The sequence below is a fragment of the Panthera tigris genome, chromosome D3 (assembly GCF_018350195.1).
Source record: "Panthera tigris isolate Pti1 chromosome D3, P.tigris_Pti1_mat1.1, whole genome shotgun sequence".
Lineage (NCBI taxonomy): Eukaryota > Metazoa > Chordata > Mammalia > Carnivora > Felidae > Panthera > Panthera tigris.
This window is the reverse complement of record NC_056671.1, coordinates 56,651,710-56,664,110: the sequence shown is the minus strand read 5'-3', so window position 1 is coordinate 56,664,110 and position 12,401 is coordinate 56,651,710. Positions and strand designations below refer to the sequence as shown.

The window sequence follows — 12,401 nt, the reverse complement described above, 5'->3', positions numbered from 1 at the left end:
CACTGGACTCTGCACTAACAGCTCAGAGCCTGCTTGGGATTCTGTCTCCCTCTCTCTCTGCCCCTTCTCCGCTCGTGTGTGTGCACACACACACACACTCTCACTCTCTCTCTCTCTCAAAAATAAAAACATTTAAAATGAGACTTTAAAAAGGAAGAAGGGCATAATCTTTAAAGTTCCCTCTCTAATGCTATCTATTCCCCAGCTCCTCCAAGGCAACCTCAATTCCAAACTTACCATTCTCTCTTTTCCTGATAGTTTTACCTCGCAGGTATCCTTAGCAATGCCTTTTTACATTTATTTGTCTGTTTCTGAACTGCTTATACATGGAAAAATCTGAGACTTGCGTTTTTTTTTAATACTGAGTTCTGAGACACATCCATATGTTGCATATGATTACAGTCCATTCCACTACTGAACAGTACTCCACTGGCTTAGCATACCACGGCTTATCCATTCGATATTTAACGAACATGTGGTTCTTTCTAGGTTTCTATTGTCAAAAACAGTACTGTTATGAACATTCCTAAACATGTTTCCTGGCGCGCACGCACACACACACACACACACACACACACACACACACAAGAGTATTTATTTAGGGCAGGGGGTCCTAAACCACTTCTGCAAAGAGTAAGGTGGTAAGCATTTTAGGCTTTACTAGACAGAAGATCTCTGGTGTAACCATTCAACTCTGGTGCCACACCACAAAAGCAGCCATAATGATATATAAATAAGTAAGCATGATAGTATTCCAACAGAACTTTATTTATGGTGACTGAAATTTGAATTTTATATAATCTTCACATTACAAATTACCCAATTTTTTTTCATCATTTAGAAATGTTAAAAACCATTTTTAACTCATGAGTTGTCACCAACCCCTGATCTAGAGTCCATACATAAGGGTATTAGGTCATAGGGTACACATATTTTCAATATGACTAAATATGACCAATTTGTTTTCCCAGGTGGTTGAAGCAAAATAGTAAGCAAAATGAGAGCTCTGGATGTGTTATATCCCTGGCAACACTTACTGATGTCAGACTTTCTTATTTTTGACAATCTGGTGCGTGTAGTTGGTATCTTAATGTAGTTGCATCTCCCCACGGTCTCTGCCATTACTGGTCATTCCATTTCCACTGGTCATTCCATTTCCTCTTCTCTAATGTGCCTACGAAGTCTAGTCCACTATTCCATTCAGTGGGTTGTTTTGTCTTTTTTTTTTTTTAAAGTAGGCTCCATGCCTAGCACAGAGCACAACGTGGGGCTCGAACTCACAATCTGGAGATCAAGACTTGAGCTGAGATAAAGAGTTGGGCACCCCTGGGTTGTTTTCTTTTTTCTGTTAGTCTGTAAAGATGTTTGTTGCAGTCTGGATTCTAATCTTGTGTCGATTACATGCACTGCAAGAATATTTTCCCAGTTTATACCTTATCTTCTTAATAAGAGGTGTCTTTCGTGGTTCACATTTTCTATGTCTTAAGAAATTCTTCTCTATCTAGAGATCATTAAAGATACTGTTCTAATGTCTAAAAATTTTTAAGTTTTACCTTTCAGGTTTAAGTAAAGATTCAATGTCACTTTCTGGCATGTGGATAACCAACTGTCCCAGTACAATGTATGGAAAGTTCATCCCCTTACTAAAGGTGTGCAATGCAAACTTTGTCATAAACCTGATTTCCAGGTTTCTACGTTCTGTTCCACTGGTTCGTCTACCCCTACACCACATTGCTGTCTTACTTATTACAGCTTTATAATAATTCTTAATAGATGCTAAAGAAGCCTTCTCACCTTGTACCACTTCTTAAGGAGGGCCCTGGCTACCCTTGACCCACTGGCCTTCCTTAGCTATGATAACCATTTAACTCCCATGAATGAAAAAAAACATTCCACATACTGAAAAAAAAAATCTAGTAGTTAAAAGAATTTACATGTCTATGGTGGATCAATTCTACTGTTCTGAGAAAACAAATTAAAAATGATACAAGTCATAAAAACAGAACTACCCCACAACCCAGCAATTGTACTACTAGGTATTTATCCAAGGGATATAGGTGTGCTGTTTCAAAGGGGCACTGTTACAGCAGTGCTATCAACAATAGTCAAATCATGGAAAGAGCCCAAATGTCCATTAACTGATGAATGGATAAACAAGATGTGGCGTATACATACAATGGAGTGTTACTCAGCAATCAAAAAGAATGAAATCTCATCATTTGCAACAACGTGGATAGAACGAGAGTACTATGCTAAGCGAAATAAGTCAGAGAAACACAATCATATGATGTCACTCATATGAGGAATTAAAGATACAAAACAGATGAACATAAGGGAAGGGAAGCAAAAATAATATAACAACAAGGAGGAGGACAAAACATAGGAGACTCTTAAACACAGAGAACAAACTGAGGGTTGCTGGAAGGGCTGTGGGTGGAAGGATGGGCTAAATGGGTAAAGGGCATTAAGGAAGACACTTGTTGGGATAGACACTGGGTGTTATACATAAGGGACGAATCACTGGAATCTACTGAAAACATTATGGCACTATACACTAACTTGGATATAATTTTTAAAAATAATAGTAAATAAATAATGATACAAGTCATAAAAAAGAAGTTGGTGATAAGGAGTTCAACTTAAGAGCCATTTAAAATAAAAATTTCAGGGGCGCCTGGGTGGCTCAGTCAGTTCAGCGTCCAACTTTGGCTCAGGTCATGACCTCACGGTTTGTGAATTCGAGCCCCGCGTCGGGCTCTGTGCTGACAGCTCGGAGCCTGGAGCCTGGAGCCTGCTTCGGATTCTGTGTCTCCTCCTCTCTCTGCCCCTCCCATGCCCACGCTGTGTCTCTCTGTGTCTCTCAATAATAAATAAACATTAAAAAAAGAAGAAAAAAAGAAAAGAAAAACCCAAAAATGTCTTATAAAATGACATCATTATTAAAATAAATGTATAGCGTCCAACTTTTATGTCTACTATACTGTTGTTCCTTAAAAAAAAAAAAAAGTTTCGGTATTTTAGAGTCAATTCTATACTCTCTGATACTTACTGAGTCTTGGCCAACCATGTTCTTGATACCGTGTCAGGTACTGCAGATGGTACTAGCCTGAAACAAATCACACCCTGGAAACTTATGCTGTCAAACACCAATCTAAGAGACACGCCATTCACATCACAAAAGACAAACATCAACTCAGGAAACCTGACAGGAAAAAGACAGACAGATAGGGAAGTTTCTGAACAGGTTTTATCAGAAGGCAGTGCAAGATACTAAACTTTTCTGCAACAAGGTTTTCTTTAATTTTGTTTCTGTAGTTGTTTTGTTTCTGTCTTTCCTTTACCTAAAACCGTTTAATGGCTTCTTACTTTTCTTACTGTTACTGCAGGACTCATACCTGCAAGTTGTCACTAAAGAAATTCCATGGTCAAATAAGTTAGGAAAATGTTATATACTCTATACGCCCTGGGAGATTCATACTGTCTACTACTGACTGCCCTAAAGGTTCTATGAAGTTCTGCAATAAAGAAACCTATTTCATTTAGTTAACTCAGAGCCTCTCACTTTCAAGCATGGAACTTTTCCCATTCATTTTGTCTTTTTTGCATAACACAAAACAGGTTTCAAATAGCAACAGATTAAGTAACGGATTGGTTTCAAATCCTGCAATCAGCCAGTTTTTAAAGTATGGGTTATTCTTTTCCAGCAAAAATGGTTTTTCTGTGCACCTGCAAATTCCATTAAAGAGACCTTACCATGTTCACAAGGAAGATCTTCATAAAGCAAAGGTTAATTTTGTAATATCTAAATTGAACTGTTTAAAGTTCATATTTCTGTACCATCTTTTTTTTTTTAAATAAATGTTCATTTATTTTTGAGAGAGCGTAAGCAGGGGAGGGGCAAAGAGAGAGGGGGACAGATTATCTGAAGAGGGCTTGGCACTGATGATAGAGAGCCCGACGTGGGGCTTCAACTCACGACCCATGAACTGAAGTTGGATGCTAAATTGACTGAGCGCCCAGGCACCCTTCTGTACTATTATTTAATATAACATATATGGCACAAATAGTTGTAAACAAAAATGGTAAATCCAGAAGTCACCATTACTATAAATCCTTAAAAGAAAAGAATCTAGAAGAAATGAATTCTAAAGAAGTGAAATTTAGCAACTATTTACTATCAATTGTTTTTTCTAAGTTTAGAATATCATGTACTGAAGAATATATCAGCATTTAAATGGTACATTCAACAAATGCAACATTATTTCACATAGGATACTGTGAGGAAAGAGTTAACATAGCAGGTCTGTTTCACTCAGTCCATGCTAATCTCTGGGGCATTCCTGGAGCCATGGCAATGACCCCTGGCCAAACTCTGAGAACTAAACTCCTGGAATGTTCACAGTCACTGGGTAAGGATGTTAAAGGCAATGGGTCAGGATGTATCAGGCTGTCAGCATTGTTTAAAGTAATCACCAAGATTTATGATGTGCACCTGGTGTCTGGTCGGGTCCTAAATTTTAGTTACCAGGGCTGGCCACAGAAAGTCATGTCCTTGGGATCCTCACAGAGGAAAGACATGGACGTTTGTGCCTGATCTTCCTGGCATTCACCTGTATGTATCTTTTTCCTGCTGTTCCTGTACTGTATCCTTTGCTATAATAAACCTTAGCCATGAGGACAACGTTATATTGGGGGAGTCCTTCTAGCAAACCAAACTAATGGGCAGTCATTCGTGGGACACCCACACACACACACACCCAAAACAAACACCATTAAAGCATTTGGTTTGCCATAATACCCACTTCTCTCATTATTTTTCAGAAGCTAAATGATCATAATCACAATCTACTTAAATGAATAAATCAATGTACAGGAGAAAAGTTAACAAAGCAGGCATAAGATTCTTATCCTTAGAAAGGCTGGCTTGCAAAGTTGGCCCTTGGTTGGCAACTGGGAATTTGAATGACAAACAGTTCCCTATACTGTTAAAACACTTAGCTCAAGTGATAAGTGTCTAACTGTGTCTATTTGTACAAACAATATGGTTTGTGCAAAACACCTGATTTTCTTCTGGGAGACTGAAATTTTGGTACATGCTGGGCAGAGGGTGCCTCCATGACCAGCCCAGAATAAATAGAGTGACATTGAGTCTAATGAGTTTCCCCAACTGGTAACACTTCACATATGTTGTCACAATTTATTACTGGAGCACAGCTTATGTGACTCCACTGGGAGAGGGTCTTGAAGGCTTGTGCCTTGTTTCCTCCAGACTTCACCCTATGTACTTTTTCCCTTTGCCAATACTGCTCTGTATCCTTTCACTGTAATGTTAGCTGTTATTATAACTATATGCTGAATCCTATGAGTCCTCCTAGCCAATCACTAAACCTGGGGAAGGCCTTGGGAACCCGCAACACAATCAGCATATGAAAAAGAAGTTAAGTGTCTATTAGGCCAAATGCTAAAATTCAAATTTGGGTTCAAATTTCAATTCCAACACTTACTAGTTAAACAATCCTAGCAGGGGCTCCTGGGTGGATCAGTCATTTAAGTGGCCAACTGGTGATTTTGCCTCTAGTCATGATCTCAGGGTTCCTGAGTTCGAGCCCCACATCAGGCCCCTCCCCTGCTCATGCTCACTCTCTCTCTCCCTCTCAATAAATAAATAAATAAATGAATAAATAAGCAAATAAATAAAACCAACAATCCTAGCAATGTTATTCTTTATTTGCATAAACCAGGAGCTCTTTATTCCTCTGAGAAAAACATGCCCACCTTATAATTCCATTTCACTAAATTAAATGGGGTCATGTACAACACTTAAATATTATAGTACACACTTGGTAAATATTGAATAGTATTTCTAGAGGCACCTTCTTAGATAAAACAAAAAATCAGGAAGCTTTTATATTTGTACTGATATAATGATTATTCAAATGGCTACAGTACTGCAAAGCTCAGAGATAAACTTTAACCCTGAATCTTTTTTTGTTTATTTATTTTGAGAGAGCACAGGTGCACGCCTCGTGAGTGTTATGTGACTGGGGAGGGGCAGAGAGAAAGGGGGAGAGAGAGAATCCCAAGCAGACTCTGCACTCTCAGTGCAGAGCCTGATGCGGGGCTTAAACCCACGACCCACAAGATCATGACCTGAGCTGAAATCAAGAGTCTCATGCTTACCTGACTGAACAACCTAAGCACTCTCAACACTGAATCTTCAACACTGATTCTATGAGTGATTTCCAGCCCACTTGACACGATTATTGGGTGAGCTCAAGCAGGTTAAACCTAAATAATAAGAACCTTTTTATTTCTAAACTTTACGTTCATCTAGTCTTCAAAATGACCTCCCTAATGAAATATGAATGCACTAATTAGTACCAGGACTATGCTTGATGGTTACATTTCTGAAATAACTAAACTTGGATTTTAGTACAAACCATTAACTTATGTATATATGAGGCATAAAGTCCAATCAACATAAGTGTGAAACCTACATAGCTGTAAAAGCAAACCCCAAGGTAAGGGAAGTGAAACCCTGAAGTCATTCACTCCCAGCTATCAACTTACCCCAAAGTGGTTTTTCAAATGAATTCATATCCCAAATCCACATGTCCCACATGTCCTGTTGAAAAATAAATTTCCTAAAATCAGATTATTACAGAATAACTCTATCCTCCCCCCTTATTACTTCAGCCATGCTATTCCACTGACTTTAGGTCAGCCGCATCTGAGGGCAAAAACCATGTCTTATTCAGCTACAATGCTGAGCACAGGCACATAATCGGTATTTCTCCAAACCTTGCACATAGTAGGTATTTAGTTAATGTCTAGTGCATGAGTGAGTCAATGAATAAAATATCACTGAGATCCAACCTCAAGCTCAGTGGAAAGACTATAAAAGAGTCATTCCTCCTCTTAGAAATCTAACAGGATATTAACTTTCCAGGTGGGCAGTCCAAAGACAAATAGCACCTGGAGCAGGTCCTGTTTATTCCTCATCCCACCCCAACCCACCATGTTTTTCACTGCATTAGACTACCAACTGAATTCAACTGATCATTCTCTGCGAGACTACCTATTCTTATATTTTCGTTTCATTCAAGCCAGCCATGGCTGTTCTATTCCTCTTGCTGGTGCAAGTGACCAAATCTCAACCAACAGCACCCGAGAGGAAATCTGTTGGGTGCATTCAGGAAAAGTTATCCTCTCTCAAAGATGTTGAAGGAGAAACTATACTTTTCTACCTTTGGATATTGTGTGTATAGTATATTTAGAAGTGTATTTATAGCAGCCATCTTGACTCATGAGGGAAGCCAACATCAATATGTTTAGGGTGACAATGTTAAAATATGGAAAGCACATAGGAACCTGACAATATCACAGAGCCACTGAACAGACCAACCCAATGAGGGTTAAACCCTCATTGTTTAACCGGATACTCTGCTACTACAGTTGAAAGCATCCCAATACACCACGCCGCAACCTACAGTTATTGATTTACACAGGTATGTATGCTATGAAGAAAAAAACAAGATGCGAATCAGTGAAGGGTCCAAATTAAGGAGTCTACTTTTACAGGAGATTGCAAAGAAGCAGAATTTCAGCATAAATTTAATAGCTACAAAACAGAACTTGGTGTATAACATGCCCATCTTAGACACAGCATTATTTAATCTACCACAGACTCACATATCCCTAATTCATTCAAACTTTAATAAATATCAAATATGTGCAAGGCACATAAGTAGTCTGATGCATATGAATATGAAAAAGGCTCAGTGCCTGTCCTCAATGAGCTTGCAGTTCACGGGGGAGAGAGAACAAGGTAAGTCTGCGTGGCGCTTCACGGTTTATAAAATGCTTTTACGTATTTGCAACAGGTCCCACATCACAAGGGGCTGTAGTGCACAAAGGAGAGAAACTGGTGGGGGAGAATGATGGAGGAACCAGTTTGAGTTAGGAAAGGGAAAAAGGATATTTCAAGGAGACAAAACGGTCTGAGCTAAAATAAGAGAGGCAGGAAAATGCAGGGGATGTCTAGGGGACAGCAAAGAAAAACTGGAAGACATGGCTGAAAGAGTATGTTCAGAACAAGAAAAATCTTGATTGGCAAGCTAAGGAGTTTGAAGAGCAATGTTGACCATAGTGTTCCCATGTTTTTATCCCTTTTATACAAATGCCAAGTCATTACCTCAGAACACTGCAGTTTCAGAAAATGTACACCTTTCCTCCAACCATGAACTCAAGACACTAGGAAATAGAACACGGCCACCATCAACAACGACAAACCCCTCAGATAGTGGGAAGTAGTTTTTGGGAAGGATCCGGCAGGAACTTCCTCCAGGCCAGGGGCTCATCCTATTTTCTGGCTATGAAGTCCCCAAACTCTCCAAAGGTGTTTGTATTTCTGCCCAAACACCAACCATAGCCCTGGGCTCCATAATCTGCCCTCCTCCCCCAGATTATCATCTCTGTGCAAGTTGTCTTTATTCTCTAATTTCTCAACTCCTCAACCCAGTGTGGTCTGACTTCGCTTCAGCGAAACAGTTTGATCAAGTTACTCTAGTATTCTAACTACCAAAACAGGTCTCTTTCTCCAAATCATTCGTAATATCTAAAACATCTTCTTTTCTTGTCTCCCGGGGTCATTCCTTGTTCTCCTCCTTTTCTGATCATCCTCTGCAGTCTTCTTTACTAGTTCCTCCCACTCTGCCTTGGATCTGTCCCCAGGCTGACTGTCACTCCACACACCCTCCTTGGGAAATTTGCCAAGTGTAAAGATTCACCCCTGGTGTGCCAGTGGGTCCCGTATCTGTGTCTTCTTCCTGGGACTCTCTCATTAGCCTGCAAGCTTCTCCAGCATGATAATTACTTTTTCACACCTGAGCCCTAAAAATCTTATAAAATGTCTGAAGACAGCAGAAAGGAATATGCGATAAAGCATTTCTGCCCCAATGTCATTCTTTATCCTTTTCTAATGTTTTACTTTCCTTTTTTTTTTTTAATATATGAAATTTATTGTCAAATTGGTTTTCATACAACACCCAGTGCTCATCCCAAAAGGTGCCCTCCTCAATACCCATCACCCACTCCCCCCTCCCTCCCACCTCCCATCAACCCTCAGTTTGTTCTCAGTTTTTTTTTTTTTTTAATTTTTTTTTCAACGTTTTTAATTTATTTTTGGGACAGAGAGAGACAGAGCATGAACGGGGGAGGGGCAGAGAGAGAGGGAGACACAGAACCGGAAACAGGCTCCAGGCTCCGAGCCATCAGCCCAGAGCCTGACGCGGGGCTCGAACTCACGGACCGCGAGATCGTGACCTGGCTGAAGTCGGACGCTTAACCGACTGCGCCACCCAGGCGCCCCTGTTCTCAGTTTTTAAGAGTCTCTCATGCTTTGGCTCTCTCCCACTCTAACCTTTTTTTTTTTTTCCTTCCCCTCCCCCATGGGTTTCTGTTAAGTTTCTCAGGATCCACATAAGAGTGAAAACATATGGTATCTGTCTTTCTCTGTATGGCTTATTTCACTTAGCATCACACTCTCCAGTTCCATCCATGTTGCTACAAAGGGCCATATTTCATTCTTTCTCATTGCCACATAGTACTCCATTGGGTATATAAACCACAATTTCTTTATCCATTCATCAGTTGATGGACATTTAGGCTCTACTTTCCATTCTAGCACCAAACACTAATTTACAGCAAAATATATATTGATTAATTTATTACTTATGTCACAAACTTCATGAGGGTAGAAATTCTGTTTAATGATTTTACTATAACATCTGGAATAATACCTAGCACATAAGAGTTCAATCATCATTTGTTAAATAAATGAAAAACCAGAAAGCAATACTGTGTAAGAAAAAAGGTAGCTAAAATTAAAGCATTGTAAGGTTGTTATGTTCAGGTACAGGATAAAGATAGGTGATTAATTTTAGACGTTTTAAGATTAAACATTATTGAAAATTTAAAGGTAACAATTAGTAAAGTAAAAACAGAATGTACAACTTAAAAACCAAAGTTGAAAGAAAGACTATCAATCAATTAAAAATAAAACAGGAGGGGCAACTGGGTGGCTGCCGGTTAAGCACCCAATTCTTGATTTTGGCTCAGGTCACGAACTCACGGTTCATGGGATCAAGCCCTGTGTCAGGGATTCTCTCTCTTTCCTCTCTCTGCCCTTACCTTGCATGCACGTGCTCTCTCTCAAAATAAACTATATATATATATGTATATATATATATACACATACATACATATATATACACACACACATATACACACTCACATATATGTGTGTGTATATATATACCCACGTATACATATACATATATATACATATATACATATACATATATATATATATATATATATATATATATATATATATATATGAGCTATCAAGCCATGAAAAGGCATGAAGGAATCTTAAATGTATATTGCCAAGTGAAAGAAACCAATCACGTACTGTATGATCTCAACTATATAACATTCTAGAAAAAGCAAAACTATGGAGACAAAAAAAGATCGATGGTTGCAGGGGTGGGGGTTGAGATAGGCAGATCAGAGAGGATTTTTAGGCAGTGAAAATACTGTCTATTGTACATAATGTCCTTATACATTGGTTCAAACCCATACAGTGTATACCACGAAAAGTGAACTCTTAGGGTGGTTATGATATGTCAGTGCAAGTTTATCCTTGGCGAAAACATGTACCACTATGGTGAGTAATGCTGATAACAGGGGAGCTATGAGCATGTGAAGGCAGGAGGCATATGGGAAATCTCTATACCTTCCCCTCAATTTTATTGTAAACCTAAAACTGATCTTAAAAAAGTCTTTAAAAAAAATGAAAGCGTGAAAGACACACAGAAAGGTGAAATAGCTTATACTGGACTAACCTTCCCACAAACAACAATTATAAACTCTGGCCAAAATGTAAAAACCACTATTGAAAAGCACTGGATAGGTTAAATAAGTTATGGGGATTAAGGACTGCACTTGTGATGAGCACCCCGTGTTGTATAGAAGCGTTGAATCACTATATTGTATACGTAACACTAATATTACACTGTGTGTTAACTAACTGTAATTCAAATAAAAACATTTAAAAAAAGAAATTAAAGCAATTAGAGAAGCACTGGATAGCAACCAAAAGACAGAAAAGAGAAGCCAATCCTTGAAATAGGAGAACTGAGATTTGCCTTTATATTGCTACTTGCCTACGGGCAGATACCAGCCTGCATAGCGTAGAGTAGGTCAAACTAGAGGACAGTCATTCACTGGCTCTCGGCAACAACTAATGAAGTCTGGGGCTAGTAGAGCAATTGGAAAGTGAGGAAGAAAATCCTAGATATGTTAATATATGTAAACTCCGCCACAATCCTTAGCTGAGCCCTGAACACACAACACAGGAGACTCCAGAGGTCTCCCAAAAGAGCAACAGCTAAAATGGATGAAAGAACTGAGCAAGATATCAGGTATACTGCCCAATGCAGGAGAAACAGAGTTTGGAATTTAAGTCCAGCCAGCCTGCTAGAACAAGAAAGAATCAACGCTCTTTAGGAGAAAACAGAATTATACATCACAAAAACACATTTAAAACATTCTGTATCCCAAGCAGGCTCCACACCATCAGCACAGAGCCCAACACAGGGCTCAATCTCACGAACCCAGAGATCATGACCTGAGCAGAAAGAGTCAAGACGCTTAACCGACTGAGTCAGCAAGGTGCCCCAAAACGTATTTCTTAAATAATTAGACTTAGAAGTAAAAAAATATTCTTTGATCCATGAGCTAAAAATGGATGTTGTGGTCGCAGACATGAAAACAACATTAATCTCATTGTACATCTCCATCAGAGCTCTTGGGTGACCAGGCGCATTGTCAATGAGCAGTAATATTTTGAAAGGTTTTTTTTTCCTGAGCAGTAGGTCTCAGCAGTGGGCTTAAAATATTCAGTAAACCATGCTGTAAACAGATGTGCTGTCATCCAAGCTTTGTTGTTCCATTTCTAGAGCACAGGCAGATTCAGCATAATTCTTAACGGCCCTAGAATTTTCAGAATGGTCAATGAACACTGGTTTCAACTTAAAGTCACCGGCTGTGTTAGCCCCCAATAAGGTAGTCAGGCTGTCCTTTGAAGCTTTGAAACCAGGCACTGACTTCTCTCTAGCTATAAAATTCCTGGATGGCATTCTCATTCAATAGAAGGCTGTCTCATCTACACTGAAAATCGGTTGTTTGGTGTGGCCACCTTCATTAGCTTCACTACATCTTCTGGATCAACTGCTGCAGCTTCTACACCAGTACCTGCTGCTTCACCTTGTACTTTTGTAGAGACGGCTTATTTCCTTAAACCTCATGAACCTCTGCCAGCCTCAAACTTTTCTTCT

At 39.2% G+C, this 12,401-nt stretch overlaps 1 protein-coding gene across 1 annotated transcript in view; it reads right to left on the bottom strand.

Moving 5' to 3' along the window:
- The window catches only part of GALNT1 (polypeptide N-acetylgalactosaminyltransferase 1), a 79,082-nt gene extending 72,448 nt beyond the window's left edge, over positions 1–6,634 (bottom strand). The window contains exon 1 of the mRNA XM_007090738.2: positions 6,571–6,634. The gene's annotated coding sequence lies outside the window, so the exon portion shown is untranslated. The remainder of the gene's footprint in view (positions 1–6,570) is intronic.
- Between the last annotated feature and the right edge of the window lie 5,767 nt (positions 6,635–12,401).